At 45.1% G+C, this 22669-nt stretch overlaps 1 long non-coding RNA gene across 1 annotated transcript; it reads left to right on the top strand.

The window, feature by feature from the left end:
• The first annotated feature begins 16208 nt into the window (after window positions 1–16208).
• Window positions 16209–19495, top strand: LOC121838018. The gene is made up of 3 exons (XR_006078405.1): window positions 16209–16375; window positions 19256–19314; window positions 19438–19495. It is a non-coding gene; the product is annotated as an uncharacterized LOC121838018 (long non-coding RNA).
• The last annotated feature ends 3174 nt before the right edge of the window (window positions 19496–22669 follow it).

The raw sequence follows: 22669 nt of genomic DNA, 5'->3' as shown, positions 1-22669 counted from the left end.
AAATGAAAGCTCAATCACGGAAGGTCCACGCAAGTTCAAATCTGGAATAAGTTTCTGAAATTGCCTGTATATATCCTGTTTGGTGTGCTCCTGTTTTCAAACATGGGAAGAGAGATTTTGTAGTCAATGATAGAAAGAAACGTGAAGGAAGCAAACGCAGACCATATTGACTTCGTCAAAATCGGCAGTGTGCACATAGTGGATGAAAAAAAAAAAGGAATCTGCCGCGGTGGGTTCGATCGCCGACTGCATTTCTCAACACTTGGCATATCCAATCAAAAATATGCTAAAGCGGGTTCGATAACTTAATATATTTTGCTCGTACAGATTTTGCAACACTCAGCCGTAACTGCATGGTGGTGGCTTGCAGGCACGTTTTAGCGTCCGGGTCACTGAGAAAGTTCGCTGCTGTATTTGGATCGGCTCAAAACGGAGGTCTACGTGAGTTCGGATGCCTTACGCACGTCTTGCGCACGTTTTGACCGAACCAAACGCAGCTGAAATAAGCAATTTTCGTCCGCCTAACGTAGCTGCAACGCAAGTCGACGCCAGAAATAGGTGAACTGGTCAAAAATGTGCTTCTAACTTCGAAGCTATCTAATTCACATTTTCCATCGACTAGGCTTTATGCACCTTACTCGTAAATTACTAGCAAAGTCCGGGGTGTGACACCGAGCAAAATATATTTAAGAAGCATTTAAAAAAAGGGCGGAAATATTGCAAAGAATATCTGTATTATGATTATAAGAAAACCGATAACTAGGACTCTAATTCTGAGGCCCAGCAGCTCAGGTTTCAAGACTATTTGTCTGTAGGACGCACTAAAACTCGCCCATATAAGAAAAGCTGAAGTTCTGGAAAGAAAAAAAAAACGAGGTAGAGGTGTGTTCTAGCCTATTCTTGTCCCGTGAATTTAAATACCACGCGCATTTGATCTGAGCCAGGTACGTAGCGAAGGGGGGGGGGGGAGGATGGAGCCAGGGACTGCCCCCCTTCCCCCCCCTCCCCCCCTGAAATTTTCCTTTTTGTCATTTTGCTGGGATCTGCTCTTCCCTCCCTTCCTCATACAGCATTTTGTCATGGGCGCCCCCCCCCCCCCCCCCCCCCCCGAAACAAAATCCTGGCTACGTGCCTGATCCGAGCATATTAATAAACGCGGGAAAAACCTAAAAACCAACCGCTAAGTGTGACGTCATACCCAGATGTTTCAACTGCCTTGTGCGTGGTGCTTAGGAAGGAACGCGTGCAGTATTTTCGATTGCTCAACTAAGGCATGCAGAAGGTACGGATAATACGTCGCCATTCTCGCCTCCCACCGATCGCGCAGGGAAAGAGAGGCTTTAGAGCTATTTTGAAAGTGCTGCTCTGGCTACTTGGCGCATCAATCTGAAATATAATTCTAGTATTCCTAATCCGGTAGGAGAACTAAAACAATTTATTTATTTTTCTATTTTAAGAAGAGAACCGTTTAAGTATATTTTTTAAACTCAATTTCTTCTCCATTTTAATTTTCAATTCAAATTAACCAATACTTACTTAAAATGCTTAGCTCAAACAGCAAGTAACCAGCAGTGAAAGTTTGAAATAGTTTGTGGCAGATAAAATAGGAATTTATGGAGTCACTATATCTAAGGAATTCGCTGGAATTCGGAGTGGAATTGTGTACTCATGCACTAAAGGAGTGGAAAATAATATCGCAAAACTCGCTTCAATGTAATCAACTGCTGCAACCCACTAACATTCCGCATGAGCACCGCCTCAATCATATTCCCTGCAAAAAAAAAAAAAAAAAAAGAACTCCCACAATCAAAATTTAAATTGCCCCTCCATGAAAAAAAAAAAAGACGAAAACTGAAGTTAGCGAACTCACCGAAGTAAATAAGTGTATGAACACGATCAAGATGTAAATATAACGCCAAATTAATATCTAGATGCCAAGCAATGTATATAGGCAACGAGTTTCCTTCTGAATTAAACGAAAAAGGGCAGGGCTCTAATATTACGGTGCAGAGTCAGAACTGCACTGCTTAATTAACGCACATTACCTCTTACAGGATAGACACGAGGGAAGTCTGGATTTACGTTTCACTCTGCCACTGCACACTCCAGAATCGCGCGTGTGTGTGTGTGTGTGTGTGTGTGTGTGTGTGTGTGTGTGTGTGTGTGTGTGTGTGTTTTGCTGGTTAATCTGCCAGGTTGGACAGAACATAATCGCGTGCTACAAGCACATGTGTATTTTAAATAAACAATAAACCAGCACGGCGATGGTATTTCAAATAAACATTTGTGTACTTTTTGTCCACCGATGGCATTGGGCCCCTCCGACGGACGAATGGGGAACCTCAACAGGATGTACACGAATTTTTGAGAGCCTTATACCTTGATGCTGAGCTTCGAAGCTCCTAGATTCACGAGAAAATTGTTGCGAAATTTTTGAATGGTTCCTTTCTTCCTGTTTTTTTTTTTCCTAGAAGCCATAAAGTTTCTTTATATTGGGGGCTATCAACGTGTTGCTCGTCTAAAAAGGTAAGATATTCTTTAAGAGGGTGTTAAACAAAGAAAAGAAAGTTTCAAATGACATGGAAAATCAGCGGTACTTTCGGCGTGGCCAGAAAAAGGTGAGTTTTCTTGCTTGGTATCATCATCTTCTAGGTCTAGACGGCTGAATCATGGCGGTAAGCGTTTCGTATAATAGTTTCACGTAGAGTCAACTTAAATCCTGCTATTTTTAACTAAAAGCGCTCATTTGTTTGATTTCGTCTTTATTTATATTTCTTTAGGTTCACGAGGGGCGTGTTTTATTTAGTTCTTACTTTCTGGCTTCGTGTGTTCGTGAAGGTTCGCATGCCCGGTTTCGCGTTTTTATAATGATGCGGGAGATGGGACGTCTTAGGGTCTATCTCGGTGATGAAAAACACTAAATCTCTGAGAGTCAGTCTGTGAGTGTTCTGCCGCTTTCCGGCGCGTCCGACTCGTTAGGGGCGAAACGAAGGCACTTCGCCACTCACACAGAACAATTTCCAGTTGAAGTTAAAATATGAAGAAGAAAAAAACATAACGATGGAAGTTCAGGATATTTATTTTGTTGTCTAAGGCAGTGCTGACGAGGAATGAAGAACGAATTGTTGGCAATAATTTAACAATTGAGAAAAAGTGCAACTGTAGTTTTTTCTTCATTTAACTTCCGTTCTAATGCGCAGTGCTGCGACGGTTTGTAAATTGGCCTAATTGAATGTCCTACATGTGGTCGCCCCACTAAAAATGTATATATATATATATATATATATATATGTACGAAGTAATTAAGTCGTACTTGGAGGCGTTGTTGGGGTTTGAAAGTACTTAGTGAGTCGACGTTTCGGGCTGGGACAGGCCTGAGCTAGGCCGAATCGTCGACCCACTAAATGCTTTAGAACTCCAACAACGCCCGCTCCGCTCGAAGTGCGACTTCATTACTTTATACTCTTCGGCATCCAACGCTAAATTCTCTCTCTCTCTCTCTCTCTCTCTCTATATATATATATATATATATATATATATATATATATATATATATATAGAGAGAGAGAGAGAGAGAGACAGAGGGAGAGAGTGTGTGTTTGTGTGTGTGCGCGCGTGCGTGCGTCCGTGCGTGCGTGCATGCATGCGTGTGCGTGCGTGCGTGTGTGTGTGTGTGTGTGTGAGTGTGTGTGTGAGTTGTGAGTGTGCGTGTGTGTGTGTGTTTCACGGGCACTTTTCATCATTGTACGTGGTCTCCCAAAAGGAAATAATCGAAACTATGCACATGAATGAACCGTACTTGAGCAAATGAATCAAGGTTTTACGAAACCGCCGGAAGCCAAAATAAGCGGCGGGGCCAGAATTGGGCCTCCCAATGCCCGGTCCGGTGTGCTGACCACTCCACCACTCCACGTTTACTTTCTGGCGTTTTCCATCTGTCTTATTCATGTACAAGAAACGAAATGTATCCAATCATAAGTGTTCTGGCAGCACACGCCGCCGCGAGGAACGCAGTACACGTTACGAGATAAACAGTGAGAGGATTTCTGGAGTACACCGAGCACGTACCACGTGCCAGCAGGCGTCGTTCCGCGTTCCACGCGGCGGCGTGGGCTTCCAGAACACCTCTGATTGGATATATTTCGTTTCTTGTGCATTAATTAGACAAGTAGGAAGCACGAGAAATTCAAGGTGGAGTAATGGAGTGGTTAGCGCACCCGACGTGACCTGATATTGGGAGGCCGTTAGAGATCCTGGCCCTGCCGTTTATTTTGGCGTTCGGCGGTTCCGTAAAATATTGATTCACTCGATCAAGTAAGGTTCATTCATCTGCATATTTTGAATTACCTATAAGCTGAGTCGCGTGCTAGGACCCAGTGAGAACGACGACGATATGCCAGATAATCTGTTCTAATCTGGCCATGGACAATACCTAGTAAATTACACTCCGTAACATTGGTGTCATAAGTGGGATTTCAACCCCCGCCCGGAAAACTGGGCGCAGCTTATTTCGGTGTTGATGATTAAAATGCGCAAATGTGCAGTGATATTCAGACCGGTATGATCTGTGCCGGCATCAGAGTTCTAATATGTCGCCAGAGGTGACAAAAACGGAAGCACCCGTGGTCAGGTGACAAGACGCTGCGCACCTACTTCAAAAAGCGCGAATGTGATGGTTTTTTGTGTTGGGGAGGAACTGTGACTCTGGCTTGAATTTAGTGAGCGCGCAAAGAAAATCAGCAACAACACCTTCAGAAGAAACTCTGTTTTTAATGGAACATGGCGAGGTTGTTCAGCAGGATGAACCTTCTTAGGAGGAAACAACCCTCAAAAAACGTAGAGATGGAGTAGTCTAGTGGTGCGGCTAAGGCGCGCTGTACAACCCACTGAGGGCGACGACGATGCGCGGGACAATCTGTTGTAATTTGACATGGACAACACCTAGTGAATTGAACTTCGGAACAAAATATATATATATATATATATATATTGTTCCGAAGTTCAATTTACTAGGTGTTGCATAAATATATATATATATATATATATATATATATATATGTGAGAAGAAAAAAACCTTGGTGAAAACAGCAACAACGCACGATTTATTCTTCGACGTTTCGACAGGAGTCCGGCCGAAACTTCGAAGAATAAATCGTACGTTGTTGCTGGTTTCACCAAGGTTTTTTTTTTCTTTTCAGTAACATACCCACGCCTTCGGCCTCCCGCCACAATGCCCGTTTTATATATATATATATATATATATATATATATATATATATAAAGAGAGAGAGAGAGAAGTAGAGAGCGAAATGGCTAGTGTTCTTTTAGCTGTTCAAATTTTTTTTAAATAAACGTAAGAAGATATACATGTATGCGGTTTTCAATGCATGTTTATATTGCTCAGCGGACATTGAACGGGAATATATAACCATTCCTATGAACAAACTAATTTCATAAAATTCATTAGTTGACCTTTTGTTACTAAAATTAGGATATATGTTTATATTACAAACTCTGAGGCGATCATATGCAAGAGTGTTCAATTTCAAAGAATGCGCGTAACCAGGTTGTGTTCCGAGATATCTGCACTCAGATTTTCAACTTAATCCGACTATTTATTCACATAATCCGGCGAACCCGCAAAAGTGGGCACTATAGACGAACTTTGCTGCAGTAGCCGGATAAACGTGCAGTATCAGAGACGAATATCGGAAACACGGGCTGGTTACGCGAATTTCACACAAGGGAACACCCTTAGCGTACGACCGCCTCAAAGGTAACCCTTCTCTCAAAGTATTCTCAATACATAAAAAAACAAAGTTAAATAACAAATGTTAATTAATCAGTCTGATAATAGAGATTGGTATATTTACATCTAATGTACGCCGAGGGAAATAAACACTCAGTGAAAACCGCACTCATATAACATTTCCCCTTTCATTTAAACATTGAAGGAAGCAAAAAAGAACACCCTGTATATATAATATACTTGTACTAGCGATGCAGGGTGCTTTTTTTTTTTTTTTTTAGACTGGCATTATTTTTTTTTTTTTTTAACCAGAGGTGAAAGATTTATTTTTGCGGTTTGTGCAGGTGAGTTACACAACCAGGGGGACATGGTACATATGTGGCTCATCATAACGATCAGTCGGTTAATTAAGTAAAATTTGGTAATCAAATTTTTCACGTAGGAGTACGTCTTCCTCCGCGCTTGGAAGGGGGTGCAAAGTTGGGAAGTCGATGTCACAAGAACTTGGTCATGAAAGACAAGTCACAGATATAACACCGGAGCGCGGACCGAATTGCATCGCCGCGCTGATGCCGAGAACCACGTAGTGTGCACGCGCCTTCTTTCTTATCTGCTGGCTTGCTTACTCGCTTGCTCACTTCAACGCAACGCGCTCCTGTCTCATAAAAACAGCAATAGACGCCGCTCCGGCAGCCGTGATTCCACAATCTTTGCTCATCGCTGTAGACAGTGGCCGAGCTCGCGTGCTTTGCGGCAGGGGCAGTTCAGGCGACTTTCTCGGGCGACTTGACGAAGCGTTAATCCCCCCCCCCCCTCTCATTTCTTGCGCCACCCACACGTAGTTCCACGAAAGCTTGTGCAGCATAGCACACATGTGTACCGACTAATTTTTGATTAGTGAAAATAGACCTATGATTCCTATTAAAACCTTGCTGAGCGTCATCCAAATACAGTAAATCAATAATGTTTGTAAGTGATTTGAGCGCGTGGGAAGCGTACCAGCACGCTAAAGGTACCACTTGTTCGGTAAATACAAGGATGGGTCTATGAAAAAAGCGACATAGATCGCGCAGGAGCCTTATCGCACCGGTTGCCTTGGTCCTGTTCCACGAGTGGTAACTTTAGCGTAATAGTGCGCTTCTCGCGCGCTCAAGGTATTTCTGAAAATTACTAATTTAGTGGTTTTCTATCACCCTCAGCAAGTTTCTTAGTTATGCCATGTGTTTATTTTTAATAACTAAAAAGGTTTTGAAGATATATTACTTAATTAGCCGATTGGTCGTTACGATTAGCCTTTTATACCATGTCCCCCCTGGCCGTATAAGTCACATGCACCAACGGCATAAGTGTAGCTTTGACGGCTTTTTATTTAAAAATGTGTGTCTCACTTAGAAACAAAAAAACGCCCTGTTTATATACAGGATGTTTCTGAAAACGCGGGCGAAATCTTTTCCGCGAAAACTACGCATCGCACAGAAAAAAATGTTGATGCCGTAGCGGTCTTCGTCAAAGGGCCCTTTAATTAAAATTATTAACGCTCAATATAATTGGTAATAAAAAAAATTTAAATAACTAAATGGACACTTGATGATTTTAAAGGCATGACTTTAATTAGAATCTTAGAATCATCCAGAACTGCTAAATACACACACGTGACCCCAATATAAAGCACGCGCAGCAGCTTTCGGCGTTCCGAAGAAATGCTTAATTTGGACGCTTCTCTGGGTTTCGGTTTCTTATTAGAGCGTATTCCCGCGTTAACAATCCTACCCCCCCCCTCCCCCCCCCGCCCCCTCCCTCCGTGCCTAAAACGCGCAAAGTGCGTGCGTTGCCCTGCATCGCACGTAGAAGTTGCTAAGAAAGCCACTGGACTGTCACATTAAAGGCTTGCCTTTTTTACGTCGGTGTCAGTTTGAAGGCGCATCTTTAAGTGCGATGCGTGGTGGCGCACGCACGTTGCGTGTTTTAGACCCACTCGGAGGTGCGCTTCGGTAAGAAACCGAAAACGCTTCCATTTTAAGCATTTTTTTTTTTCGCAACGCCGTAAAATATATTGTTATAATACGGGTGTGTATCGTGGTTTATTCTTACGACATCATTATCAGTTCGATGTTATGTCCCACTGTGTCAAGCGTGTGTCGTATCAGTCCAAAGTCTACGAGTGGGCGAAGCAATAGCAGCGAGGACAGCATGCTGAACCGCTGCTGCTTCTTTCGCAGTTATTCGTGTCCCTCGCTGTACCTTTCTCCAATGCTACCGCGGCGCACAGTTACCAGCTACTGCCGGCCCTTCCTGCTTCGTCAACTATCCCTTATTGCGTAGTCGACCCGGCTTGCTCGTGCACTGACTTCCTTGCCAGCGAAATTGAGGGTTTTCATGGTTTCCTTAACGGCCTACAAACCGTGAATCTGCATGTCACCCCCTTCGGTGATGTCTTCCTGGATCGTCCAATCATCGAAAAGCCCAGTTCTGTGACGTCGGTTAGCAAGAGTAGAAGGGCTTCACCGACATCTTTCCTCTTCAGTGGGCGAGGCAATAGCAGCGAGGACAGTATGCTGAACCGCTGTCTGCTTCTTTCGGAGGCATGTTACCTTCAGAACGCTCATTGTGTACGGTCCGATAATCGCTTTTTACCGAAATTTCCTCGCCCACTTGGTTACGATCACGGTGTTTGTTGTTTTGTTGACCTGTGCTCTCAGCTGGTGTATTTCATTAATGGCATTTTCCTGAGTGGAGACGTGGAAACGAATCCAAAATAACCCAACAAAAAACAGCAAGAAAAAAAAGAGAAGAAAAAGATAACGTAGTTTCTAAGTCCTGTTCCAGTAACAGCTCGGTTTCAGAGGACTTGAGTGCTGCTAATTTGGGTGAGAGCGATAATGAAGGATTAAATATCGAGAGACAACTCACACTTTCGGATATGTTTGCGGAATTGTTGGCTGGCCAGAAAAAGATGGCTCAGGTCATAGCTGAAATCAAATTATTTCATCAGTCAGTTAACTCCCGATTTGACGCTTTTGAAGCACGAGTGGCTGCCATTGAGTCGTCTTCTGCCACGCCAAATGACCCTTGCACATCTTGTAACAATCTGCTTATAGAACTTAAACCGTTGTCTGGCGTGGTAGACAGACTCGTGTCGAGGAATGACGACTTGGAAAACCGTTCGCTCAGAAATAATCTAATCTTGCATGGCCTCACGGAAAGGGCAGACGGATCTAGTGTGTCTGCCCCAGGGTGTAAGATAGACAGGTGGGGAAACGGCCCATAGAAGCCTACCGCAGCACCGTGACCGGATTGTGTACTCATCTGCTTGCGGGTACCGCCGATTTGCGGCAGATGGCGCTACGGCGAGAAGAAAAAAATTGGAATTAGATTTGCATGAAACTTTATGGGAGAGTGCCGAAAATAAACCGAGAGCACGACAGTCCTCCATTGAAAATCCACAGAGAAACCATCTCCGTCAGTTTAGCCGGTCGCAACCGGTCTCCCACCCGGAGTGAGAGTTCGCGGTGCTCCACATAGATGGCGCCACAGAAAAAGAGAAAAGCGAGAGGGACACAATCCGGTCGCTCATTTGGATCTCGTTTCCCCACCTGTCTATCTTACACCCTGGTCTGCCCTTTCCGTGAGTCTTCTAACATATCAGAAATATTCTCGGATAAACTGAATATTAACTGCCCACGTATTGAAAAATGCCATAGAATAGCTCGAAAACATGACGATCGTTCATGACCTGTCATTATGAAACTCCTTGATTTCCGCGAAAAAATGAAGTTTTGAAAAATTCTTCCAAGCTCAAGGGTTTAGATAGTCGTATATTGGAAGACTTCTCTGTTCATGTCCGTTCTGTTCGAAAGAAAATATAGGATGCATCGGCCTCTTTCCGAGACAGTGACTCCACCGTCCGCCTTCGATATAATCATGTGTTCATTAATAATGTGCGATATAATTGGGATGATAAAACTAACACTCTGGTTAAGTGTTCCGACTACACCACCCAGACTGCTACCACCGCCCCATCTACTGATAGTGACAATATTTGTGTCTTGAATGTTAATGCCAGAAGTTTAGTAAATAAGTTCCCTAACTTTGTCACTAATGCCTTCCCACTCTGCTCACATTATTGGAGTTACTGAACCATGGTTACATGATGGCATATATGACACCGAAATTACACCCCCTGGTTTTTGCCTGGTTAGAGGTGATAGGAAGTACGAGCGTGGCGGTGGCGTCGCACTCTTTTTAAAGACCAATATTAAATTTTCAGTAATACAGGGGCCTCACCAGATTGAATCAGTGCGGTGCAAACTTAACGTGGAAAATATATCTTCAGTTGATGGCGTTGTCTACTGCCCTCCCGGCTCTCATTTTGATCAGTTACACGCTTTATGTGACTTTATGCAGGGGCATAACCTGTCTTCTTCCAATTTAATATTAATGCGTGATTTTAATTTACCTGGCATCCACTGGTCGTCTTTTTCACTATCTGGTCCTGACGTTCAAGTATGTAGAGAGTTACTGAACTTTTTGTTGTCATTTGGTTTAAAGCAGATTGTTCAGGAGAGCACGAGAGAGTCGTCAGTTTTAGATTTGGTCTTTCTTAGTATACCTCTTCTAGAAAACCGTTTTGAATGTCAAGTCGTTGACGGCATATCAGATCATAGGGCAGTCTTTGTTTGTGTCACTTATTTTGTTCCTAAAACACGTTTTGTTTATCACACTTTTCCTGATTTTAGCCATGGCGATGACGTGTCCATAATGGACACATTAAGCCAATACATTTAAATGTTTGAAAAACTTAGTATTTCCCGTAACGTGAATTCGTTAGATTTTTTGAAGACTTGGTTAAATCGTGTATCCAGCGATTTGTGCCACTCAAAACTAAAAAAAAAACATTGTCACTCCTTGGATAACAAGGGAATTATTGCATTTATCGCGACATGTCGGCAGACTGCGGCGTGGAAAACGTTGCGCTGAACCTGTAAATACTGCTCAGTTTAATCAAGCTAAGGAGGAACTCCAACTTAGAACTAATTCCGCGAAAGACTTTTATTTCCGTGTTACATTGCAAAACTTCAACAAAAAGCAACCCTCGAAAATTCTGGAAGTCTATTTCACCAGGAAGCACGACTTCAAACTCGTTTACAATTAACAACGTAAAGACCATGGACGCGCTGAGAATCGCTACAGCGTTCAATACATACTTTCAGTGAGCATTTACAGTTGATAATTTCGAAATTCCTCCTTTTACTCATGTTTCGCAGTCTGCGGTTGACGAGATAGATGTGAACGTTCGGGGTGTACTAAACTTGATTTTGAAGTTAGATAAAAAAAAAAAAAAAAACTCCTGGTCCTGGTTAGATTCCTAATTCATTTATTGTTCGGTGCTCCTTTTTGGTGCAGTCGGTACCTCACGGTTATTTTTCAGAAATCACTGTCAACGGTCAGAGTTCTTTCATCTTGGAAACTCGCAAAAATCATTCCCGTATAGAAATCTGGCAACTCATAATCACTGTCAAACTACAGACCAATTTCTATAACGTCACATTCATGCAAATATTGGAACATATTATCTACAGTCATGTTATGGAGTTTCTCGAAACTAACAATATTTTATACGATTTCCAGCATGGTTTCTGACGCGGTTATTGTACTATGACAAAACTAACAGAATTTGTTGATGATATCGGTCAGTCTCTTGATATCGGTAATCAAGTTGATGCGATATTTATAGATTTGTCAAAAGCTTTTGACACAGTTCCTCATTGTAAACTTCTACACAAGCTTAACCTACTTCTAAATAATTATCACCTGGTCAACTAGGTATCCAGTTTTCTTTCTCTTCGGTCACCGTTTGTCTACTATAACACATCCAAATCTAGTACAGTTGGTCTATCATCAGGTGTTACAGTTGGTGTATCATCGGGTGTTCCACTAGGATCAGTTCTTGGACCGCTACTCTTCTTGTTTTACATCAATGATTCGCCACGCTATGTTTCCACTAAGATACGTCTTTATGTTGACGACTGCGTACTATATCACGTGATAAACTCCTCCTATGACCATATAACTCTTAGCAATTCTTTTGTAAATTTTTGTACGTGGTGTAAAACCTGGCAAATGAGTCTAAACTTTCGTAAAACCGTTTTTATGACCTTTCCAGGCGTTCGTCACCTTCTCTGTTTAATTATTCACTTGACGGATTATGCCTAGAAAGAGTTTCTGAATATAAATATCTTGGTCTCCTTTTCACGCCAGAATTATCTTGGTATGAGCACATTGATACGACATTCAATCAATCTCTTAAACGACTTGGGTACCTGCGGCGTACCTTACGTATGGCACCTCAAGATACTAAGCTTCTAACTTTTAAAACTTTGATTCGCCCAATCCTTGAATATGGTTCTATTATTTGGTTTCCCTACAAACAGTTCGATAAAAGTCGAATCAGTTCAGAAGAAATCAGTACGTTTTATTTGTCGTCAGTATGACAGAAACTTTTCTCCTTCTTCTAACCTTTCCGTGTTGGGCCTAAGACTTCTTTCCAAGCATCGTGGTATTGAGCGCCTAAAGTCTTTGTATTTCATGATTAACTCAACACGTTCTGACTTTTTAGATAGCTATATAAAGTTTCTCAAACCGACTGCAACTAGGAGCCTCCACGAATTAACCATTTTACCTTTTCATTCTGGTACTGATATGTTTAAATAGAGTTTTTTTTCCTCACGCCATTGAACGCTGGAATTCGTTACCAGGAAACATCCGGTCAATACAACCAGATGAATTTCGGTGTGCCGTTGAGTGATGTCTGGACCGTCTGTGTATACCCCTACTCCTGCCATAGCCCCACTAGCTGGCGCTGCAGTATGTATAAATATAAAAAATAAGAAAAAAACGATGTCCCGGGCGCTCGTGTTGGTAGTACCAGCACTTCTTCGCTTCACCACGTGGCTATCTTGTATAGCGCAAGACGTTACTCCCCCCCCCCCCCCTTTCCTTTCAAATAAAATTTTATCACATTACTATTAGGTTAGTTAAAAAGAAAACAAAAAAGTCAAACACATGACGGCACTTCATCAAAGTTACAATCATAGCGGAGTCGCGTAGGAGGCCTGGTTTGTCGCTGGGATATTCGTGGAGGAGGGTGCGAACGCCTGCTTATAGGGGCCCTGCTGTCATATTTAAGCGTCTACCTTTTTTTGCGGTTTCCACGTCTCTTGGGGTTCGGGTAAGCCAAAGGGCACGGATAGAGTAACTAAATATCAGTGCGTCAAATTTCAACCGGACGACGCGGACACCTTTTCCACCTATGGGGGCGACCCGCGGTGCCTAAAGCGCGCGATATGTGACGTCTTTGGTCCTGGGCTTACTACTGGTCAGAGCCGATAAAAGCTTCCTTTTAGTTGAAGTACGAAATATAAGTGGCGCGAACCGTTTCAATTATTTATAAAAGTTGTTTTTGTTCAGTATTTTGGGTCGAAAAAAGAAACAAATGCAGTTTATAAAGTACGGAAACAAGAAATGACCCGTCGACATACCCGCGACCAAGTGGTGGAAAAGGCGGCGCATACTAGAAAGGGGTAGTGGGATCAGGCGTCGACGCGGAAAGGTTCCGGATGTACGCGGCGGCGCAGCTTTCGTATGGACTCGAGGATCCGGCTGGTTCCGAGCGTTCCCAAGGCTTTCGGCGAGAAGGTTTGGCTTCCGGTTTGGCAGTTCGGCGGTAAGGCAGCTCGAAGTGGCTCCCATTCTGAACTTATCTTTACCCCGTGTTTGCTGTCGTTTGTGGCCAATGAAGTGTCATGCCGAATTAGTGCTTAATCGCGCAGCAAATGAAATGCGAGACTCCCTCGCTGCCGGCCACATACAGCCTATCCACAGCATGCTTTAGTGGCGCCCTCTCGAGCCGTCGACACAGAGTGCGGCAGTTGTGAGCGCTCGCTGAGCTCACTACCCCTCCTCTTGTTCACGGCCACTCAAGCGACCAAGGACGTCATGAAGGAGGTTGTTATTTGCTTGTTTTTGTAATTTTAATTGGCCTATAACTTTTAAAATAAATCGAAATTCGAGAAAAGAAAAGTGTCATTAAGTTAAGTGCAGTCATGTTCGGTGCAAATTAAAAACTAGTAAGAAAGTCGTTGCAGGACCCCTTCAAAGGCACTAAAGCATCATGATGGCTCGGTGATGCGACTGACGGTAAGTCCATACGAGTTTCCTCGTCCGAGCTGTCATCTAAAGGCTTTTTTGGCCTGAAAGGCTCACTTGTCGGTAGTAGATGTTGCCTGTTCCTCCGAATAACCCTGCCATCCTCGGTTAAAACATGGTGCGACCTTGGGCGCGTCTTGACGATGACTTTTGCCTTCTTAGACCGCCATCTCTTTTTGTCTCTGACGACCTGGCCCACTTCCGAAAGCGGAAGTGGACTTCTGGAATGCTCGGTCTGGACGTGCTTCTGCACCTTCAAACCTGTCTGGTCACCCAGGTCCGGAAGACTTGAACTCAGCCGTCATCCTTGCAGCAGCTCCCCTGGCAAACATCCGACTTTTAGGCGGGTTGATCTATAGCTCAGCAAACAAGCCAAAAATCTTCGCGAGTCCCTTTTGTCTTCTTGAGGATCCGCTTCACCATCTGCACGCCTTTCTCTGATAAACCGCTTGACCGAGGGAACTCCGAGCTTGACGTTATGTGTCTGAAGTCATACTTGCGAGCAAACAGGGCGAACTCTCCACTTGAGAACTGGGGTCTATTGTCAGTGCATACTTCGACTGGGATTCGATGGGTTGGAAAGAGCATTGTATACCTATAAGTATTAGCTTCCTCCGTACTGGAACAGATCAACACTTAACCCTGTACCACGGAAACTCCGGTGCCGGGCTCAAGATAAGTGGTTCTCTTGGCTGACTGTACGCGTAGCCCCTGCATGTCCCAAACTGCTTTATTAGGGATGTAACATCTGCGTTAATACCTAGCCAAAATTCAAATCTACGCGCTCTCGCTTTGCTCTTATTTAGACCCATGTGGCCTTGGTGAATCCTTTTCAACATCTCGGGTCGCATGGCCTCGGGTACGACAACTTTCGTGCCCTTCAGCAAAATACCCTTCACCACTGATAGCTCGCCGTCAAAAGGCTTTAGTTCTCCTTCTACTCCCGTGCTGTTGCTGACGCTTTGTGTTACGGCGCATAAATACGTCCTCCCGTATTTACGCGCCGCTGGCTCTGGCCGCCGTATGCTCGTTCGTTGGCGGCGTTCATTGCGCCATCTCTTGTCGCCCGTGCGAAACGGCGCCGTGTTGTTTGAGGACCGGTGGCGTCGCTGCGTTTCCATAGGAGCTAGGCCTTTTTCTTTCTTTACTTTTTCTTCACCTAAGTTCGCTCTTTGCAAATTTTACAAAAAAACTGCACCATCTGTGGGCAACGCTGCACAAAATCGTAGCGCGATAGGTTAAGAAACCGAATTTTCCGGTCGATTCAAAGAGCCTGCCGTCTCCTTGAATCACCCGGTATATCTTCTCATCTCGACATTTCGTAGTGCCCCCGTTCAATGCACGCGTTGATCCTTTTTGGATTCAAGCAAACTCAGTTTTCCGTCTTCATTTTGACAACCACGAGCGAACTTACCCAGACTGTTCGCTCGTTGACTTTTGTAATTATGGCTGCTTGCTCCATTCTCTTCAGTTCGTCGCGCAACTGTTCTTGTAAGGCCCGAGGAACGCGTTGAGCCGCGTGAACAGCTGGGGTTGCGCCGTCGCGTAGCACCACCTTGAATCGGCGTTGCACGCACCATGCGCCTTTAAACAGGTCGCTAATGTCCTCCAGCAGTTGCTCAGAGCTGTCCGTTGTTACAGTGGCCACGTTGCGGGCGACCAGCCCAAGACATTCACTTGCCTGGAGACCTAGTAGCGCCTGGCGTCTTTTCTTTACGACGAAGAAACCGAGGCTGCAGCATCGGCTATCGAAGGTCACCTGCTGGTTGATGACGCCCATCTGTTTGATCACGCCTCCGCTGTAGGACCGGAAGATGGAACCGCTTCGGCGAAGTGGAGCCCTGCACTCTCAGAAAAAAAGGGTGTATGTGGGTGTATCGCGCACCCTTACACCCCCCTTCGACTGGAGACACCCGGCGAGCGTAATCGCACTCCCATCACGCGAAACCTCCTCTCCCAAAGGAATCGGCGGGCGAGGCGAGGGTGTTGAAAGGTGCACCATTACACCCCCCCCCCCCTTTCCTTTTTCTAAAAGGGGAGAGGGAGTGCTATCAGGAGAGCGCAAAAAAACAAACAAAATGCGCGCGGTAATAGAGTAGAGCGCGCGTCCTGATTAGCAGTCACAGGTTACACGTCATCCGACTGACAACCTATCGCGATAGCGATCGCGTTTCGCGCGTTATCTGGCCTTCGTGTTGCTAGGAGACTTGACCTCCTCACCTCCTGCATTCCATCTCGGCGTGCTTCGGCGGCCATACTTTTGCTTCGGCTGGCGGGTGACATCGCCTTTGTTCATCCGCGCTATTTTGAATTGCGTGTGTTTTTAGAAGGTGGTTGGACAAAGCGGATCGTGTTCACGAAGCGATGCTTGGCACGTAGCTGCACTGCAGTCACAAACCAAGATGTGCCCGCCCGATAAAGGTAAGTTTGCCGTTTACTAGCACTCGTTGTATGCTGCGTTTTGCGAGGCACGGGGCCTGCTAGCTGGGGACGTGCTTTCCTTTTTCTCCTGTTTATGTCAGAGTTTCTTCGCTTTTGTATTTGTGGCATGTGTGCGCGGTGGCGGTGCCCGGTTCTCTGAGTGTACAAACGAGCACGACATCGCAGCTTCGAGACATTATTCTTGCGTGTAGAGCTGGCGTCATTCAGAGCAACGGGTCTCAATCGTTTCGCCAAAAAACAATTTTTGTGGACATGTTTCAAGGACTCTCGTTCGTCGACACTACCGTTCCATCGAAAGTCGTTACGCGGATTTAGCGTTGTAGGGACATTTCGTCGCGGGTGTATCCTACACGTACTATCCGCTTCGTGGCAACAGTGTGAGGCAGCTCCTTACAGAAAAAAAAGGTAGTTTGTGCTGTCGATGAAGCATTCTGGCGATGAATCATCGTGCATCTATAAAACGATCTGTCGGTGAAACGTAGTTCGATTGCAGAGCAACAAGCTCGCGCTTGTTACCGGCTTCGCTTCCATGTATGGTTATGCAATGCGATTTTCAGTGGGGATGATGGAACTAAGGCGGCGCTTCGGGACAAGGCAGTTAGAGTTCTTTTATAGGTTCCCTACGGGAGTCAGAGTTGCGCGTTCATCTTCGTAGCGCCGTCTTTCCTGCACGGCATGTTGATCCAGCTCCTCACGCGACTTTTAGAACCTCTTAGTGAATATGTACTGCCACCTCGACACGAGGCTAAGTGTCGAGAAAACAACGCGCGCGCAAGGCCTCTCCCACCCGTTCCACACCCAAAACGTCAGCTACATCCTGTTGAACCATTGAGGCGCTGTGACCTAGATACTGCTCCCCCAAACTCGCCTTTGTCCCCATCGTGCGTAATCTTCCGCCCCCGAGGTCGACACAACGAAACCATATTCCCTCCCTGCTCGTATGGAGAGGGTACTTGAACCATTGACTCTCGAACCGACGAGGCGCGCGGCGCGCTCAAAAGCAGAGGTGCGTACGGCGGGGCGCGTGCAACGTTACTTTCTTGCACGGTACGTGGTCGGATCTTGGCAAATAGCGGCGCGGCGGCAAGTAGAAAATAGACGCGCAACTCTGGCTCCCGTAGGGAGCATATACAGGAACTGGTCCTCTAGTGCAGCATTGAGATTATAGGCTCCAGCCAGAGTTGCGCGTCTGGTTTCCACGTGCCGCCGCGCCGCTGTTTGCCGATATCCGATCACGTGAGGAGCAGACTCCAAATCCCGTGCAAGAAAGCCACCGGTACGGCGGCTTCGCCGACGGTGCAAGCGCCTCGGTGTGGATACCCCCGCTTTTGCCTCCTCCTGTCCTGCTTTCCAGGAAATGAGGAGGTAGAGCGCAGCGGCCGCTATACCCCGAATTCAGTCACGTGAGGAGCAGACTTGAAGTGCGGGAAAGCCGGAGCTACTGGGATGAACGCGCAACTTCTGAGTCCCGTAGGCTGCCTCTGCAGGAACTGTAGGGCAGCATGGAGTTCCTGCGTAGGCCCCCTACGGTAGCCAGAGCAGGGTCGCCAGGTATTTGCAGATTAACCCGTCAAAATTTCCTGACATTGTGCCCAAGAATAGCCAAATGTCGGGCTATACAAATAGCCCAACACATAAAATTTCATACACGGTATTTACATCTCTTTGGAACACGGGTAACATGATACATGACATAAGACAATTATTTACAGAAGGAGGCAATAAGAGGATAAAGCATCCCCATGTACATTTTAGTGCAGCGAGAAAAGGGGGTTCTCAAACATCTGTTAAGCTGCCCCCACTCCTCTTCCTGCCTCCTTCTGGAAACACGTGCCTCCACCCCTGCCTGCGGTATTAAATCGTGCCAAAAAACTTCAGAAAAACGATATTGCACCTCCGCAACCAACACCAATGAGGGTCCACATATTGTATTTGCACGCTTGTGATTTGGATATTTTCCTTTCCTAACCTCTTGAGTTGATTGTTTTTCTCTACCCGGCGCAGAAATATCATGTTTAAGGCTTTGAAAATTGTTGAATATCGGGTATGACATAGCTTAATAGCCAACCACCAGATTTTCCTGCCTATTACAAAACTGAGTAGCCCACTTGGGCTGTTTATAGCCCAACCTGCCAACCCTGAGCCAGAGCTGCGCGTTCACCCCGGAGCACCGGCTTTCCTGCAGCGGACGAAATTCTGCTCCTCATCTCACTGGATTGGGCGAATAGCAACGTGCTCCTTCTCCTTTCCTGAAAAACAGGAAAGGAGGAGACAAGCAGGGGAACGTACGTTGAGGTGATTGCAACGTCGGCGAAACGGCCGTATCGGCGGCTTTCCTGCACAGTATTTGGATTTTGCTCCTTACATGATCGGATCTAGGCGAATAGCGGCGTGTCAGCGTGTGGATAAAAGACGCGCAACTCTGACTCCCATAGAGAGCCTATGCAGGAACTCTAGGACAGCATTCACCAGCTTCGGTGTGTGTGGTGCTCAGTTTGGCATTACTTTGAGAGCTCTATTTGGAAACATGTGCAGTGGCTGTACCCGGGGATGCTAGCTTTTGCGAAGCTCGAGTTTGGCTAACTTTGAATTGTCATGTTGGTACCCTACTTGTCAGACTCTTTCTTGGGCAAAATTTGTAAAATTAGACTACACGTTTTATTGCATGTTTCATTTGTGAAGCATACACTTTGTCACACTACAGCAACAATTAGGTGTCGCAGTGTTAATGGTTCAAAAACGCGAGTGTCTCCTTGTGCTTGTAGTATGCAAGTCATCTCACGCACCTGTGAAGTGTGAGATAACATAAGATGCTTAATTAGATCACGTGTACTAATGACTCGAATCTCTAACGCACAGGAGTGAAGCTCTGCTGCTAGCACAGATGTCGCCATAGTCTCGAGGCACCGTCTGGCAAGGTAAGCGATCAACTAGCCTGCTGATTTTTGTTTTCTTGTCAGATTGTTAAGCATATATTGTGAAATTAGGCTAAATGCTTGCGTAGATCACATGTACTAATGACTTTCATCTCTACTGCACAGGCGAGAGGCTCTGCTTGTAGCACAGTCGCTACCATAGTCCCGATGCCCTTTCTGGGCAGGTAAGCAACCAACTATCCTGCACTGTTTTTTTTTTTTTTTTAGTTTGTAATGCATGTATTGTGAAATTGGGCTTGGTGCCTAGCTAGGTCACGTTTACTAATGACTATTTGCACCTAGCAGTGACGCCATCACTGTCCCGAGGCACGTTCTGGCAAGGTAAGCAATTCACTACCCTGCGTACCCAATTTTCTTTTTTTCTTCTTCTTTACTTGTCAGGCTGCTAAGTAAAATCGTGTGACTAGGCTAGGTGCTTGTCTAGATCACGTATACTAATGAGTAATCAAATGCACAGGCGAGAGGCTCTGCTTGTAGCACAGACGCTACCATAGTCCCGAGGCTCTGGCTGGCAAGGTAAGCAATCAACTATGCTGCAGACTGTTTTTCTTTTTCTCGGGTTGTTAGCGTATCTTCTGAAACTAGGCTTGGTGCTTGGATAGATCATGTTTGCTAATGCCTATTCTCTGATGCACAGACCAGAAGCTCTGCACCTAGCAGATGCCGCCATAGTCCCAAGGCACCGTCTGGCAAGGTGAGCAATTGACTATCCGGTGGACCCTGTTTTCTTTTCTTCTTTACTTGTCAGACTGCTAGGCCTCTATTGTGTGATTGGGCTTGGTACTTGGTTAGATTACATGTACTGATGACTCGAATCTCTGATGCACAGGCTGCCCTCACAGCAAAACAGGTTGAATTTTTGCAGACGCCTTTCGTCAAGCATGGTACGCAGTCTTTACCATTTTGTAACTATTTGATTCAACGGGGCGACCAGTTTTCTTTAGCGGCATTAATGATAAATAAAGAGTTTGAAGTAAGAACAGCATATAAAATGGCACAAAAAAGGAGCAAAGCATAGATACCATTCACATAAGCGTACCAACCGGGGGGGGGGGGGGGGGGGGGCAAGGGGGGCGCAAGGCATGTGCTGTCCCCCCCCCCCTGCCACCCCCCTAAAACAGCCGCCACAGGGCAGGTTAAAGACTGGCCGGCGGCGCCCAAGGGATACCAAGAGCACTCCCCCGCCCCCCCCCCCCCCCCCCCTTCCTGACTCGAAAACAAGTTGGAACGCCACTGACCGTACATATTCTCCACGAACTACACCCTCTACAATACAGACACAACTAGACATTGTATCTGTATCCCTGAATACTTTTTCACCAGTTTCGCAGCAGTGCCTCGGGGATATAGCATTGCATAGAAGACAATGTATCTCAGTATCTGTATTTTTGGCCTTAAAGCAGATGTATCTCAGTATTCCCGAACACTTTTTGGAGTGTGTCTGCCCAGCACTGGTTTATGGCACATTAATTTATCCTATCATTCTTATTATTTTCCAGGTACTTCGGGCAAATCGACCCATCTGAAGTGCGATACAAAAGTGCAACCAGTGGCACTGCACCGAAGTTGCGAACTCTTCAAGTGCTTTGACATCTGTGAGTGTACCGTCCTTCAATTATACTCCCTGTCACTAGTTGTGTGTACTGCAGGTGAATGCAACGCCATGCGAAGAGAGAAAAGGCGAGCACTAAGAAGGCATATGGGAGGGGAGGGCAGGGCTGGGGGAGAGGGGGAAAGCACTACGAATGTTATATATGAGAGGAGGTTGCTCTCCTCACCCGCCTTTCTAGCGCTTGCACTTTCCCCTCTTCGGGCATTGCCTTAGCCTGTGCTGCGCGCAAGTAGTGACTCGAAATATATTCACCATTGTACAGATTATGATGCACTGGCAGGTAATAGATAACTGGGTAAAACTAATCTGCTCAGTGCTTGAAGACGCAGCTCGCGACTTGCTTGAACACGGCCCACAGGAAACCAGCTGCAAGCTCCCGTTCTCATAACAAGCATTAGAAATGGCATGCATTATAGCTATGCTCTTATAACATATCCACATAGTTAATGTAGTTTCGTTTTTATTTTTCAAGTGTTTAGTCTCTATTTTTCCTTCCTGTCTTTTTTTAGTATTTAGCACCTGCACGACGATTCCGCTGGTAGGCTGCAACCACGAGCTCTTTGCCCAAGGATGCACTTCAACTGCATGAACTCTCGCTTTTCAGAAGCAACCACCAAAGATAAATTCATGAGCTCTGGATTCTCGCCCTCAGAAAATATCACCATTAAAATACAAGTATTCGCTCAGACTGGTGCTATCAAAAATTCTCAGAAAAGCAAAAGGCATTCTTTCGAGACATGTTGAGCTTGAATATATCCTGAGGGAAATAAGCAACGGCAACAACAGTGTACTTGTTCTCTTGTCCTCTTACAAAATGCCAGTATGTTGGCGGCAGTACCACTTTAATTCTTGTGATTGCATCAGGAAAGGGATAAGGGGAGCACTACAAATGAATCATGGCTAGAAATGTCACTGTCAAGATTGCAAGTTACAAAATGTGGAGAGTGTAAGGTCCCTTTAACAAATTTCTTGACCCCCATGCCTTACAGAAGCCCTCGATCTTTTGGGGGTGGGCTATCTGGCCTCTACACTCAAATGTGTTTGAGAGCACTGTTTTAGATGGTCGAAAATTTTTTTAAAGGAAGCTTGCATTAGGACACCTCTGATGTTGGCATTCGTTTATCTGGTTAGGCGCCACTGAGTACAAGGTTGTTTATGGCATTTTTTGGCTAATTGCGCATTTTATTAGTAAAAAATAAACACAGTTGCAATAAGAAACAGGCTGGCATTGTTGAAAACCGCCAAAATCAGTTGTTTAAGTATATTGAAAACACATGCTTTTTATCTGTGTTTTTGGTTTTCCAGCCTTGCACCTGTATCCAAAGTGGTAAAATTTACCCCACTATTCTTCAATGGTGTGCAAAATATTTATGAAGTTGGCTGAGTTCCTGGTTTTTGGTAATGCTCATTAAGTAAGGTGTGGGGCCTTGACAGTGTCCTATATGTATCTAATCATGGTATACAACTGGGTTTTGCTTTTCAGGAATGTCCATGGCTCTTTTTGGTGGTCAACACCCAAGGCACAAGGCTAAAAGATAAGACATGCAAAAAGAAGAAGAAAAGAAACAAGCGACGTTTCTGGTGCATGCATTCAATGTGTATTTTTGTAGTATATGTTTCACCCAGTGTTTATGAGCAATAAATATGTAGGAACAGATACCAATTTTCGTAGCTTATTTTATAAAATATTGCATGATCCTGACAATGTTATATTCGCAGGAGTGA

Source organism: Ixodes scapularis, unplaced genomic scaffold, assembly GCF_016920785.2.
Source record: "Ixodes scapularis isolate PalLabHiFi unplaced genomic scaffold, ASM1692078v2 PGA_scaffold5__190_contigs__length_132052651, whole genome shotgun sequence".
Lineage (NCBI taxonomy): Eukaryota > Metazoa > Arthropoda > Arachnida > Ixodida > Ixodidae > Ixodes > Ixodes scapularis.
Note: the sequence above shows the minus strand (reverse complement) of the source record. Positions and strands in the feature narration are given on the sequence as shown.